Source organism: Miscanthus floridulus, chromosome 6 (genome assembly GCF_019320115.1).
Source record: "Miscanthus floridulus cultivar M001 chromosome 6, ASM1932011v1, whole genome shotgun sequence".
NCBI classification, from domain to species: domain Eukaryota; kingdom Viridiplantae; phylum Streptophyta; class Magnoliopsida; order Poales; family Poaceae; genus Miscanthus; species Miscanthus floridulus.
In genome coordinates, this window is record NC_089585.1 from 128,551,584 (window position 1) to 128,565,616 (window position 14,033).

At 50.4% G+C, this 14,033-nt stretch overlaps 1 pseudogene; it reads left to right on the forward strand.

Moving 5' to 3' along the window:
* The first annotated feature begins 7,401 nt into the window (after positions 1–7,401).
* On the forward strand, positions 7,402–10,738 carry LOC136461211 (bidirectional sugar transporter SWEET1a-like; annotated as a pseudogene).
* The last annotated feature ends 3,295 nt before the right edge of the window (positions 10,739–14,033 follow it).

The following is a 14,033-nucleotide window of genomic DNA, read 5'->3' on the forward strand; positions in this document are numbered from 1 at the left end:
AACAGAATGCCTGCACCAGCTCCATTAATATTAAGGGTGCCATCGAAGTACATCACCCAGTGCTCGAGGCAAGTGGCAGCGACGGGTTCTTGGATTTCGGTCCACTCAGCGATGAAATCGGCGAGCGCCTATGACTTTACGGTCGGCCTGCTTCTGAAGTCAATGGAGTAGGTGCCGAGCTCAACAGCCCACTTGATGATACGACCATTGGCCTCTTTATTTCGGAGAATGTCTCCTAGGGGGAACTCGGTGACCACGGTGATCTTGTAGTATTTGAAGTAATGTCGGAGCTTGCGTGAGGTGATTAAGATTGCATATAACAGCTTTTGCACCTAAGGGTAGCGAGTTTTGGGCTCATTAAGTACCTCGCTGATGAAATAGACCGGACGCTGTACCTTGTAGGCGTGTCCAGTTTCCTCGCGTTCGACGACAATAGCCGTACTGACAACTTGAGAAGTGGCGGCAATGTAAACCAGTAGAGTTTCATCTGTTCATGGCGCTGTCATGATTGGAGGTTTTGTTAAAAACAATTTGAGCTGCTCAAAAGCTGTGTCTGCCTCCTCCGACCAAGAAAAAAGCTCGGAGGCCTTGAGAAGCTTGGAGAAAGGCAGCCCTTTTTCATCGAGGCGCGAGATAAATCGGCTTAACGCAGCCATGCAGCCTGTGAGCTTCTATATATCCTTGACACACGTCGGTCGTTTCATGTTGGTGATGGCGGAGACTTTGTTGGGGTTTGGTTCGATGCCCCGAGCACTGATGATGTAGCCGAGCAGGATACCAGATGGAACTCCAAAGATGCACTTTGAATGGTTCAGCTTCCATCGGTATTTGCTTAGGTTGGAGAAAGTTTCTTCAAGGTCGGAGATAAGATTGTCGGCGGTTCTAGTCTTGACGACCACGTCGTTGATGTAGGCTTCGACGTTGCAGCCGATCTGTTGGTCGAGGCACATCTGGATAGCCCTTTGGTAGGTCGCGCCGGCGTTCTTTAGTCTGAAGGACATAGTGGTGTAACAATATGCACCAAAAGGCATAATGAACGATGTTTTAACCTGGTCTTCCTCCTTGAGGGAGATCTGATGGTAGCCTGAGTAACAGTCGAGAAAGGAGAGCAACTCGCAGCCGGCGGTGGAGTCGACAACCTCGTCTATCCGAGGCAAGTCGAAGGGGTCTTTAGGGCAGTGTTTGTTAAGATTAGTATAATCAACACACATTCTCCATTCTTTATTCTTTTTCTTAACAAGAACAGGATTAGCTAGCCAATCTAGATGATACACTTCTTTTATAAATCCGGTAGCTAAAAACCATTTTATTTCTACCCTAATTGCCTCCTTTTTGTCCGACGTGAATCGTCGAAGTTTCTGCTTGATCGGCTTAGCGGTCGGCGAGACGTTCAAGGAGTGCTCGATCTTCTCCTGTGGTACCCCCGGCATGTTTGCAGGTTTCCAAGCAAACACATCGGTGTTGGCACGTAGGAAGGAGACGAGCGCGCTTTCCTATTTGGGGTCAAGATGAGCCCCAATTTTCACCATCTTGGAAGGGTCGTCGAGGCCGAGGCCGATCTCCTTGACTTCCTTGGACTTGGCGGAGGCCCGGGGAGGCTCTGGGATCTCCATGTTGTTTGCAGATGCGTTCTTGGCTTCGGCGACCACGCTGGCCATCTGGATGGAGAGGTCGATGGCTTCGGTGAGGGCGAGACTTTCCATCTCGCAGGCATAGGCGACAGAGAGGTTGGCCCACAGAGACAGGACTCCAGCAGGCGAAGGCATCTTCAACACCAGATACGCATAGTGTGGAATGGCCATGAACTTGGTCAGAGCCGGGCGCCCTAGTATGGCGTGGTAGGCGGTGTCAAAGTCAGCGACATAAAAGTTGATGTGCTTCACTCTATAGTTGGTTACCGTGCCGAACTGTACTGGTAGGGTAATTTCCCCCAGTGGTCTGGATGCCCTACCGGGCACCACACCCCAAAAGGAGGAGTCTGAAGGCGTGAGGTCTGTTGTCCTGAGTCCGAGCTCCCTTAGGGCCCCGGCGAAGAGTAGATTCAAAGCGCTCCCACCGTCGACGAGGACTTTCCTGAAGAGCACCTTCTGAACAGCCGCATCAAGGACGAGGGGAAAACGCCCTGTGTAGGGTATGTCTACCCACTGGTCGGCCCTACTGAAGGTGATGGAGATTTCGGACCACGGGCGATAGCTGGGGTTGGAAGTAGTTTCTTCTGAAGCTATGGCGAGCACTCATCGGGCGACGAGCTTTCGTTCCCTTTTGCTTTCGTTGGAGGCAAGACCCCCGAAGATGGTGGCGACCACCTTGTCGTGGTCCTGGAAGGCGTTATTATTATCCCCTGGTGGTCGGCGTCCTTCGTTCCCACCATTGTCGTCGTTATACTTTTTCTCCTAGAATTCCTTAGCCAAACCAAGGCAATCTTTCATCTTATGTTTGGCGTTCTTGTGCAGGGGGCACAGACCGTCCAGAATCTTTTTGTACTGCTCGTCGTAGTTACGCTTTGCGCACGGCTCATTGACGTTGGCGACAAAGTGATCTGGTCGGCGGCGGCGATTCTGACCAGGTTTGAATCCATCTGGCCGATCACGTCCGCTATCCTGGTGGAAACTACGGTCGTCGTAGCAATGATCGTTGTACTATCAGTTGTTGTTGTGGTCGTCATGGCGGTGAACGTTGTGCTGTCGGTCGTCGTTGCGATCGTCATGGCGGCGAGACGGGCGATTAGTGCCCGTGTCTTCGTTAAAACGCACCTCCGCTTCCTCGGCATCGGCGTACTGATTGGCTGTTGTGATCATCTCGCTGATGCCGGTGGGTGGCTTTCTATTGAACTTAGAACGGAGTTCTCGGTGATGAAGTCCTCGGACGAAGGCGGTGATGACTTCGGCCTCCGTGATGTTGGGAATAGAATTCCTCATCTCGGAGAAACATCTGATGTAGCTGCGGAGTAGTTCGGACGGCTTTTGGTTGATGCGGTTGAGGTCATGCTTGGTGCCCGGCCGCCTGCATGTGGCCATGTAGTTGTCAGTGAAGACTCTCTTCAGATCTTCCCAAGAGCCAATGGAGTCCGGGCGAGGCTTGTGAACCAGCTCATGGCGGCTGGCGTGAGCATGACAGGGAGATAGTTTGCCATGACGTTGGTGTCTCCCCCGGTGGCTCGGACGGCGGTGGCGTAAGCCTGTAGCCACTGAGTTGGGTTCATCCTTTCTTCATAGGGCTCGACTCCAGTGATTTTGAAACCACGAGGCCACTGGAGCGTTCGGAGTGCCCTGGTGAATGCAGGGGGCCCTTCCGGGCTGTCAGGACCAACATCGGTAGTGTTGCCGACGACGATCGGCTCCAGAGCTGCGTCCGAGTTACCATATTCCTGCTCGTACTCCTGGCGACGTCGTACTTCATCTTCATGGTGCCCGAAACGTCGTTGGTCGATACGCCATCGTGCGTCTCGAAGATTGCTGAGGTGCACTCGGGCGTCCTGTTCGACCTCTTGGTCGTGCTGACGATGATGCTCGGCATGGTGGCCTCCAACTCCCCCCTGGGGAGGTGGTGACTGGTTGGCGAAATGGCTTTGACTGGGGCAGCGATTGGATCTAGGATCAACTGATCGGCGGATCACGCTTGTGGAGCACGAAGGTCTCTGAACTTCTCGGATCTCGTTAACTTGACAGTGTGCCGCTTTAAGCATGGCGACGACCTTGGCGAGCTTGGGCGTCTGCGGGAGGTGAGCGAGTTTGTTGGCGGCCACGACCAAATTAGCGCTCGGAGTCTTGAAAACGTCGTGGCCGTCAACGTGGAGGAATTCTTTGTTGAGGTTGCGATGAAGGGGCCTTCCTTGTGAATCGATCTAGTTATCACGAGCGGCCTCGGCCATCGCGATGGCGCGTTCGTTATCACGCCGTTGCACGCGGTTGGCATTCCTGTTTTCATGGGCGGCACATTCCTCGTCTGTTTCACCGTTTCGGGGGGGCTGTCGATACTGACGTTGAAAATCGCGCCACCCCAGAAAAGCAGGAGAGGAGGTTGCCTAGTGAAGGTCTCAGCGAGGGGCTCGATGGATCCTTGAGATTTGGAGTCCGGATTTTCCTCAAGGATAGTTCGGAGTGATGCTCCGAGATCCCAGCTGGCGTGCAGCATGTTAACGGTTGGTGGAAATTGGTCGGCGAGCTGGTCGGCAAATTTGCCCCTCTGGGCGTCCTGATATGTAGTTGCGGTGTTGGCAAGCCCAAAAGGTAGGGCAGCGGGCCCTGGAGTCTGCCGAGCATTGATCATTGACAGATCGGGATCGGAGGGTGCTCGGTGCTGAACAAGGGTGTCCAGAGCCGACTCAGCAATGGAGAGGCAGTCAGCGAGTTTCAGGCCGACCTAATCGATAGATTCGATCAAATCGTCATTGTTGACATGCCTCCTCTGGTAGCAGGGAAGCGAGCGGTGGGTGGCTGATGGAGCCGACCTTGGAAGTGGTTCTAAGATTGGATCTACAGTTGTGGATGCGAGGGTGGTCGGTGCAGAGCCGATCTGCACCGGCTCGAGAAGCTCTCCAACTCTATCGGCGTTGATGACCCACGTGATGGATCCGACCGTGAAGATCTGGCCGGGCTGCGGGAGGGACGAAGAGCCTGCGGAAAAAACCATCTTGTTCGGTAAGGAAACAGCACGCACACCCCTACCTGGCGCGCCAACTGTCAACGGAATATCGTCGGCAGTCCAGCGAGGGGCACCCCGCGATGGTAGATTGATCGGTAGAGGAGCGTGTAATCGAGAACAAGAAGGCAACAGAGACACACGAGTTATACAGGTTCAGGCCGTCGGTACGACGTAATACCTTACTCCTGTGGTCTGTTGGTTTGCATTAGCTATCGTATGATTTGCCGTGAATTCGTAGGGGGTCCCTGCCCGCCTTATATAGTCTGGGGGGTAAGGTTACAAGTCGGTTAGATCTGAGAGATAACCGAAAAGTAATAACATATTACAAGAAACATGGGATCCTATATATCCTATCAGATCTCGTAACATCTTTAGGATATCCTCTCCGTGCCTTGCGGGGGTCGCCGAGCAGAATCGTGCCCTGCAAGGCTCCTTCTTGTGGGCTGGACTGCCCCTGGAGGTATAGCCCATGTGACCTGCCGTGGGTATCCGGGGTCGTACCCCCCACAAGCGGCCTTGTGGCGACGCCCTTGACCCTCGAGCCTACAGAGCTCCCCAAACCCTAACTTCACTTTCTCCTTTTCTTTTCAGTCTCACGGGCGGTGTTCGAAGACAACGGTAACGGTGGCCGTGCAAGGCAGCCGGAGGAGGAATGCGGCACCGCTGCGGGCCCCTCGCCGTCGAGTGGCCTCGCGTCGGCGCCCTGATCCCACGCGTCGGTGACTAGCGTCGAGCGACGGCTCGTCCCGCTCTACCCGCGCGACGTCGGTGGTGTCGGCGGTGGAGGAGCCCTGGTGAGTCCCTCTCTCTCTCCGTCCATGTTCTTTAGGGTTAGGGTTTCTGATCTGGAAAACTATTCATCTAAACTGTTCATCTCCTTCTGATTTTTACTCGATTTTCTACCCAAAACTCTAGATCTACACACTAGAAAACCTGGCTCTGGTACCATTGATAGGTCTTAAAGTACTTATAGACGTAGATCAGTGGGTAAATTGCTTAACTTAGATAAGGAAACTTGCTGATATACCTCACCAAAAGGGCAGTCACGGCCATGGCGCCGCCGACGAGGTAGCAGCGACATGGAAGTGCGGTCTAATGGCAGCGGCGAAGGCGATGGCGCTTTCCGTCGCTTACGGCGCGCCCTTCTAGATCGGATTAGGGCCAGGACATGATGGGGCGCCGGCGGCTGCAGTGAACCTCTTGTCTCGAGGCCTAGCCCTCACCTCCTATTTATTGCGCTGCGCAACAGGAATACATCAGCCAATAGAAAAGCTGAGCGCCCGGATTAAGGACCAGGCACATGCAAGGTGACAAGTGACCTCTTTTCTGCGCCTTCCTCTGTCTGCGCTCACATGCATGCCTGACCTGACCCTGAGCACAGCAGACAGTAGTCCTCCACCCGTCCACCGTCCGAGACCAGTGCACGGTGCACCGCCACTCTTGTTGCACTACACAGGGGAGCTTGAGCTCCCCGGAGTGACAGGGTGGAACGCGCGGCCCTGCATTGTTCCGCCGTGTTCGACCCAGCCCCCTCACATGGACACTGTTCTAACGAATCAGTCAGCAGTACTTCTCTCTCACATAAACGAAGCAGCAACGATACGAACCAGCCATGTCGACACCTTGACACGCCAGGTTTGGATTGCAGTAGCGTGCGGTGCAAACCTTGTTGCCGACTTGCCGGCAGGGTTCAGGACTCGAGAGAGGACCGGACAGATCGGAGGAGGACACGCGCCGGCCGCCCACCCGCCGCGCTGCGACCAGGGGATTCGATTGGATCGGCAAATAAAACGCTCGGACGCGGACGGGACAACCGTGAATTGCGCCGGCGGCGACTCTTGTCGTCGTCGTCGCCGCCTTCTCGCGCGGAACGCCGTGTTGCCTGCCTCCAGCCACGCGGCTCCACCCTCCCTGGCCACCGCCGCGCTCGCTGCTCCGGGTCCTCCGCCGCCGAACGGTGCCACGTAACGCTCGCCACCGATCGCATGACCGCGTAACGAGGATCCTCCCGTGAACGGTACGCCGTACGTGCTCGGCAGGATCCCCATTTCGTCAGCGGTCAGTTGGCCATGACCCATGGGGATCTGTTTGTCCCGTGAGGCCGGGTAGGGTAGCCCGTAGCCACATGGCGGGGCCGCAGGCCGCAGCAGAAACGCGAATTCTGCTGCTGCTGCTTTCGTGATTCTGCCATTCCACTCCGAGGATTTGACCGTTGGTGCTGCAGAAGTGTACGCTCCAGCTCCTGTTTAGCAACTTAACAAGATTTCCGTTCCGTTGCGTGCCAAGCCATCATCATCAGGGTAGGACGACGCACGAGTGTTGCAGAGACACGTACGCATAACGCATGCTTCTCCATGTTGCCGTACAGTACAGGAAGCTGCGTGTGTAGCTTGTCTATCTTACGTACGTATTTACCACAGACAAATGACAGTTTTCAGGCACTTTGACTCCTCACTAAATTGACTAATAAGGAAGATAAGAACGTATGGGCTTCCCTCCAAACTTTAAACTCTCATACAGACACCATCTACGTACGTATTTGGCCTCTTCTCCTACGGTCGGTCCTACCTCTACCACCCAAGATCAACCTTCCTCTGCAGTCTGCTCTTTATATATACGCCACACCGCTCATTTCCTGCTGCAGCTGCACCGAGTGACACGGGCACAAACACACCGGATTTGCGTTGGCTACTGCGCGCCCACCAGCCTTTCAGAGCTAGCTAACTGTTCGTTGGGTGTCCTCATCCTGGACCGTTTGGGTTCAGGCCAGCAGGCAGGGGCGGATCCAAAGGGGCTGGTTATTTAGCCTCAAATCACCATTAATTTCTAGCCTTAGTCTTAAATCTTTATTATTTAGCCTCCTCTGTGTTCCCATCCTGCATCCGCCACTGCCAGCAGCAGAGGGTTCAAGGCCAGCGATAAGCAAAGAAGAAGTTGAAGGGCCGTAGTCCGAGATGGAGCATATCGCCAAGTTTTTCTTCGGAGTTTCTGGTCAGTGTCATCATGCCATTGCTGCCTCTAGCTGATGATGGTCTTCTCTTGTTCTTGTATAATACTGCACCTATCTGAGCTGTGGTTTAGTGGGTTCGTCTAATCTCTATTGGATCTGTTTGCTAGGGAATGTCATTGCGCTCTTCCTCTTCCTGTCGCCTGTGTAAGTTTTTGATTCCATGTACCTGAATCCTTCTGTTCCTCACTGTCCGCGTCCATGCGTAAAAAAATGAAAGCAGAGAAGCAATATATTACTTACTACTCCTACATGACAAAGACTAGAACAAGGGGAGAATGGATGAGTGGGGAGAGAGGTTTTAGCATCTTTTAGGTTCAATCCTAGCTTTCTAGTGAAACTCTGAATTTCGTTTTTTTTTTAAAAAAACAAGCATCTTTTCTCCATCCGGAATGCTTCTTCTTCTTCTTCACAGCCATGCCGCACCTTTTTCTTGCCTCCTCTGCCTCGGCCGTCAGGGGCATCACAGCACGGCGCATGTTTGTAGTGCCTCCTCTGACGGGTGAGAAAATCTGGCGAATTCTTTGCAGTGTCACCTTCTGGAGGATCATCAGGAAGCGGTCGACGGAGGACTTCTCCGGCGTGCCCTACAACATGACGCTGCTCAACTGCCTCCTATCAGCTTGGTAACTAACTGCTCTGAGTCTCAAGAGACACGACCTTTCGATGAGCACTTCACATCATTTCTGTTTCCTCAGTAAATTAACTCGCAGATTAATTAGAGGGTCTAGATATTCTTCAGCGGGTTCTTGTGACATGATATATATTATGACACTGCAAAGAATGGTAGAATGGCCAGATAATTAGTATACGGTAGACACTGTATACTTTTGTATTCTTGTGACATGATATATATTATGCAGTGGCTGTAAACCAGTAAAACCGGCGTGTAGTATAGTTTTACATTTCAGAAATGCTGCATGGTTTGCTGGCCTGGATGAAGCAAACACTTGGCTCTTAGCGTAGCCTCTAGCCAACCCGTCCTCTAGATAGAGCGATAGAATGGTAGAGTGCTACCCGTGGACCCACTCGCCAGCACTGAAGGTCCTTATTCGGCTGAGTATGTGAGAGAAAAATACTATAGATTTTAGCTGATAAGAACGGCTGATAGATTCTAAACGAAAAGACCCGTAGGATAAAAGGGAAAAATGTTTTATTGCACTGCAAGTCTGCACCACAGCCCGTGGGAGCAGCCTGTCGGCATTGCCAGAGTGGAGATGACATGTGGGCCTCGCGTCCCTTGTGGTCGCACATGCAGCTTCACGTTCAAGTGTTTATATTGTAGCCCCAAACAAATAGTTTTCATGCTTTTTTCTTTTTGGTTATGATGATGATGGATGATTTTGGTTATGATGATGGATGATTTGGTTGGGCAAGAAAATTCAAGGCGTCCCGTTTGATTTTCACGCACCCTTGCATGCATGTGAAGATCGATGTGCTAGGCTCATCAATCATCATGCATTCGTCTGAATTTAGTTTAGTTAATTTGTGTGAGATTTATATGCATACAGGTACGGCCTGCCGTTCGTGTCCCCGAACAACATCCTGGTGTCGACGATCAACGGGACGGGGTCGGTGATCGAGGTCCATCTACGTGGTGATCTTCCTCATCTTCGCGGTGGACCGGCGGGCCAGGCTCCGCATGCTGGGCCTGCCTCAGCATCGTCGCCTCCATCTTCACCACCGTGGTGCTCGTCTCGCTGCTGGCCCTCCATGGCAACGCCCGCAAGGTCTTCTGCGGCCTCGCCGCCACCATCTTCTCCATCTGCATGTACGCATCGCCGCTCTCCATCATGGTAAGCAACGATCGATGCTAGCTTGCGGACCGGGCGTCCTTGGCTCTTGCTATCCACGACATCAGTTAATTAACAAGCATGTGCTTGGTGTGTGCAGAGGTTGGTGATCAAGACGAAGAGCGTGGAGTTCATGCCGTTCCTGCTCTCCCTGGCCGTGTTCCTGTGCGGCACCTCCTGGTTCATCTACGGCCTCCTCGGCCGCGACCCCTTCAGTCATTGTACGTAGGCTTCTCTCCCTCTCTGATCCTGAGCTGCACACTCCCGTCTTTGAGCACTCTGACGAGGACGAGGACGAGGATGCTATCCTATCCGCTGCCGGCCGTACGCACGTGCTGCGCGCCTGTCGTCCGATGCGTACTTGGAAACGACTGCAGTACTATACTGCACCGCTTAGCTGTTGCCATTGAACGCCTCTGACCAGTACAGTACCCCGGGCCGGCGTCGATTGCCCTTTCGGTGTCCTGCCCAACCAGGCGCACATGCCTGCCGCTGCCGATGCACGGGCATGGGCGCCAGTAGCGTGGGCGTGGCCACCCACAGGCAGAGGCAGCGCAGGCACAGCGCACGCCGGCGCTGCCGATGGCCCGCCGTGCCCCTGTGCACGCAGGACTCTTGGACCAGGCAGAGGAACAGCGCCGCGCTCTTTCTTGTCGCAATGCTAGTAAACAAACTGCACTCCACTTCAGTACACCAGCGCGACAAACTACGATGAAATATCTTAGGCCAAGTTTTCCAATTTTTCATCATGAAATCATGTCAGTTTCATGCAGTCCAAATATGCCCGTTACTAACGCAGCCACTGCCGCTGCAACCGCGCTGTCTGTGCGTGCGTGCAGATCCCGAACGGGTGCGGGAGCTTCCTGGGCCTGGTGCAGCTCATCCTGTACTTCATCTACCGGAAAAACAAGGGCCCCGCCGCGCCGGTCGGCAAGGGAGAGGCCGCTGCTGCCGCGGACGTCGAGGACGCGAAGAAGGTGGCCGCTGCCGTGGAGCTGGCCGACGCCACGACCAACAAGGCCGCCGCCGACAGCAAGGTCGTCGCCAGCCAGGTGTAGGCGGCCGGCTGCGTGCGCGCGTGTGCTGAAACGGCGAGGCTTTACTGGTTTGGGATGATGAACAGCCTAAAATTGAGGCTGCCTACTGAATTAGTTTGTTGGTGAATCGGATTGGTGTTGATTTCTATGGGCTTTTACGGTTGTCAGTCTCGTCTCGGTCTCTCTCCCGGAGGCTCCCCTAACAACGTAGCTAGGCTCCGTTGGTTTGAGCTTATAAGTTAGAATCAACACTATTTTTTTAAGTCATAAAACAATATTTTTATCTCACAACAAATTAATCCTACAAATCAACCGCAGCAGCAATAAATCCTGCCGAACAGAACCATAGCTTCTGGATCAGAGCTGTGTCATAGAGCTCTCAAGTTGTGTTCTTATTTTCTTTTGTTCCATCTCTCCTTCTCTGGCTCTCTACACTGCTTATCTACCCACAATTTCTCTAGAAATGTATTAAACTATCTGAGAAATTGGTCCTATGAGTATTGTGCGTCAGCAATGCATCTTTTGCGTGCACGGTGAAACATTGAACCCTGAGTTATCACAATAATTTTGAAGTGTGCTTGGAGCACGCTCTTTAGCGAAGAGATTATCAGACCCCCACGTGTGTGGAAAAGATGATTGCCTCTCACACTCTCTCAAAGGTTAACAGCTTCAGGAGCTACTTTTTGCTAAACATGTAAAAAACAGTTCCTTAAGTGGAGCTACTTCCTCCGTCCTAGAAAAGATGCAATTCTAACACAGTGTCATGTTTTACTATCTTATGTTTGACCAATACAGATAAAAAAATATCAATATTTATAATATCAAATAAATATCATTGGATTAGTTACGAAATGCATTTTCATAATATATTGATTTGAAATCATAAATGTGAATAACATTCACTAGAAAGTTAGTCAAACGTGAATCACTTTAACTGGCGCGCAACATAGTTGCATTCTTTTTTTTTAGGACAGAGGTATTATTTAAAATCCAGTTTAATAAAGAGTGGACATTGGATGAGCTAAAAATACTCTTCTCTTAGCTCCCTCTCCCGGATCTACTTACTGTGACAAGCTGTTTTACTAAATATTTTTATAAAACAGATTCAGATCCATCAGCAAAACTACCCGTAGAGCCAAAACAAAAGAGAGTACCGCATCAATAAAGCTGAGGTGTACACCAATAGAGCTTGATCGGAATCTCACGAGTTTCATTCTCGTCAAACTCATTTATCCCATAAAACTATTTTTATCTCTTTATTCATTTAAACTATGCTACATCATCTTATTTAATGCGCATAAAACTCCCGTAAAACTTGCGTGAGACTGGCCTTAAGGCCCAATTCCATTTAAGCGGGCGTTCATTCCATTCGCAACCAGTGAACAATCGGACGGCAGCTCCCTTCCCTGCCCGCTTTTTTATAGCTGACATGGCTAAAAAAGCGAAACATTTACTTTAAATTGCTATAACTTTCGAACGGTATACTTCTGCACCGATGACGTCAGCTTTTAATTTCATCTCTCTACTTCTCTGGCTCTCTACACGACAAGACGAATAAAACTAGACCCCACTTGCATATGGTTCGAATATTTTTTTTTCTAATAGCAATTTATGTGTATTAACTTATGTATAACTTATAACTTACAGTTTATACATACAAGTTGTATTAAATAACCTTTTGCTGGTCGGATTCGTTCGATGATATGACTACACACGCACGGATGTTCCTTTTTAGGGGTTTTTTTTACCATTTTTCTTTTTTATTATATATTTATAAGTTATACTAAATAGTTATTTTCATACGTAGTTTTCATATTTCTACTAATATGTTATGATATTAATTTGTACATTTAAGTTCTTGAATATAACTTATACGTTCAACTTTACTCTAAATCATTCATCGAGTTATATATTTAAGTTATACATAAAAATTTTGTATATATTTTTTGTAGTTTTCTATGGAATTATGTTGATAGGTTTGTTTCGCAAAATATTATACATAAAAGTTATGCGTATAAATTTGTCACGTAGTTAGTTATATTCATGAGTTATGTGAGTAACTTTGTCACATTGAAGGTTTAAGTTAAAGTCATGTGTATAAGGTTTTGTTTAGTTCCTCTCTCTAAAGTTTACTCCCTATCATATCGGATGTTTGGACATATGCATTAAGTATTAAATATAAACTAAAAAATAACTAATTACATAGATTGCGACTAATTTATGAGATGATTTTTAAGCCTAATTAGTCCATGATTTGACAATGGGGTGCTACAGTAACATACGCTAATAACAGATTAATTAGGTTTAATAAATTCATCTCGTGGATTGCTGACAGATTCTGTAATTTTTTTTTATTAGTATCCGAACACCCCATGCGATATCCCATGTAACATCTGATGTGACATCTCTAAACTTTGCTCCCTGAATTTAAACACCACCTAAGTTATATGTATAAGTTATACGTTAAAATTTGTTCCTCAAGTTATACGTAAAAGTTATGAGTATAACTTTGTAACTTCCTCAGGAAAGAAAAGTTGCGGATTTTTTTTCTTCTAAAAATTAAAAATTAAAAAAGAAAAGTTACGAGAATTATTTTTGCTAAAAATGGAAAGTCGCTCGGGTTGTCGGATCGTCGCTAATTAGCGTGGTCGGCCTTAAGGGCGTCTTTAATAGCTAGCTATTCTAACGTGGACATAAAAAAAGTATGGGAGAGAGTAGTCACTAGCGATGAACAAATAACTGATTTATTTCACGTAGTTTAAGAATCTTAGAGAGAAACATGTGAGTCCAATAGTATATAGAAAAATAAGAATATATAAAATAGTCTTTGCTTTTGTCTCTCACCTCCACGTCAGCTAGCTACGTAGCTGCCACCGTTGCGGACGTCCTAAGATTGTCTCCAATAGCCTATGCATAAGGCCACCCAAACCTAAAATGCATGGTGCACAGTAAAAAAAACCTCCAACAGAGTAGGCAATCGGAGTACCTATTTTGCGTAGGAGGAGAGAGAGAAGGCAAATAAACGCCCTCCCGACGCACGACCCAAATTTCTAGCGCGGAGGGCACGACCGCGGGGCGCAGCGGCGAGGAGAAGATGGGCGGGCCGGGTGACGTGCTGAGGTGCGCCGACGCGTGGCCGGACCCCAAGAGGGGGCTGGGCGTGCCCCGCGTGGCGGCGGAGTGAACCGGAGCTCTCCCAAGCCGCGCAAATCCTCGACGGCAACGCTAGGAGTGGCGCCTCCTCCCTCATCGGTGGTCGCGGCTGCTTCTCCCTCACGGCGGCAGCGACCCCTCCTTCGAGTCGGCGACCGCGGCTGCTCCTCCCCTATGGGTCCCCGCCTCGCGTGGATGCGGTCCGGCATCGGCGCGGCTTGACCCGCGCGCCTTGCTTGGATGGCGGCGCCGACAGAGGAATGGTGGCATCGCGTGGATCCGTCTGTAGGAGGTGGCGAGTTTTGGGTTGGCTGTCGGAAAAGATAAGATTCGGGTGTGTGATATTTTTACTGTACGTGAGAATGGGTCTCATGTTTGAGTAGGTGCCGTCACAAACAG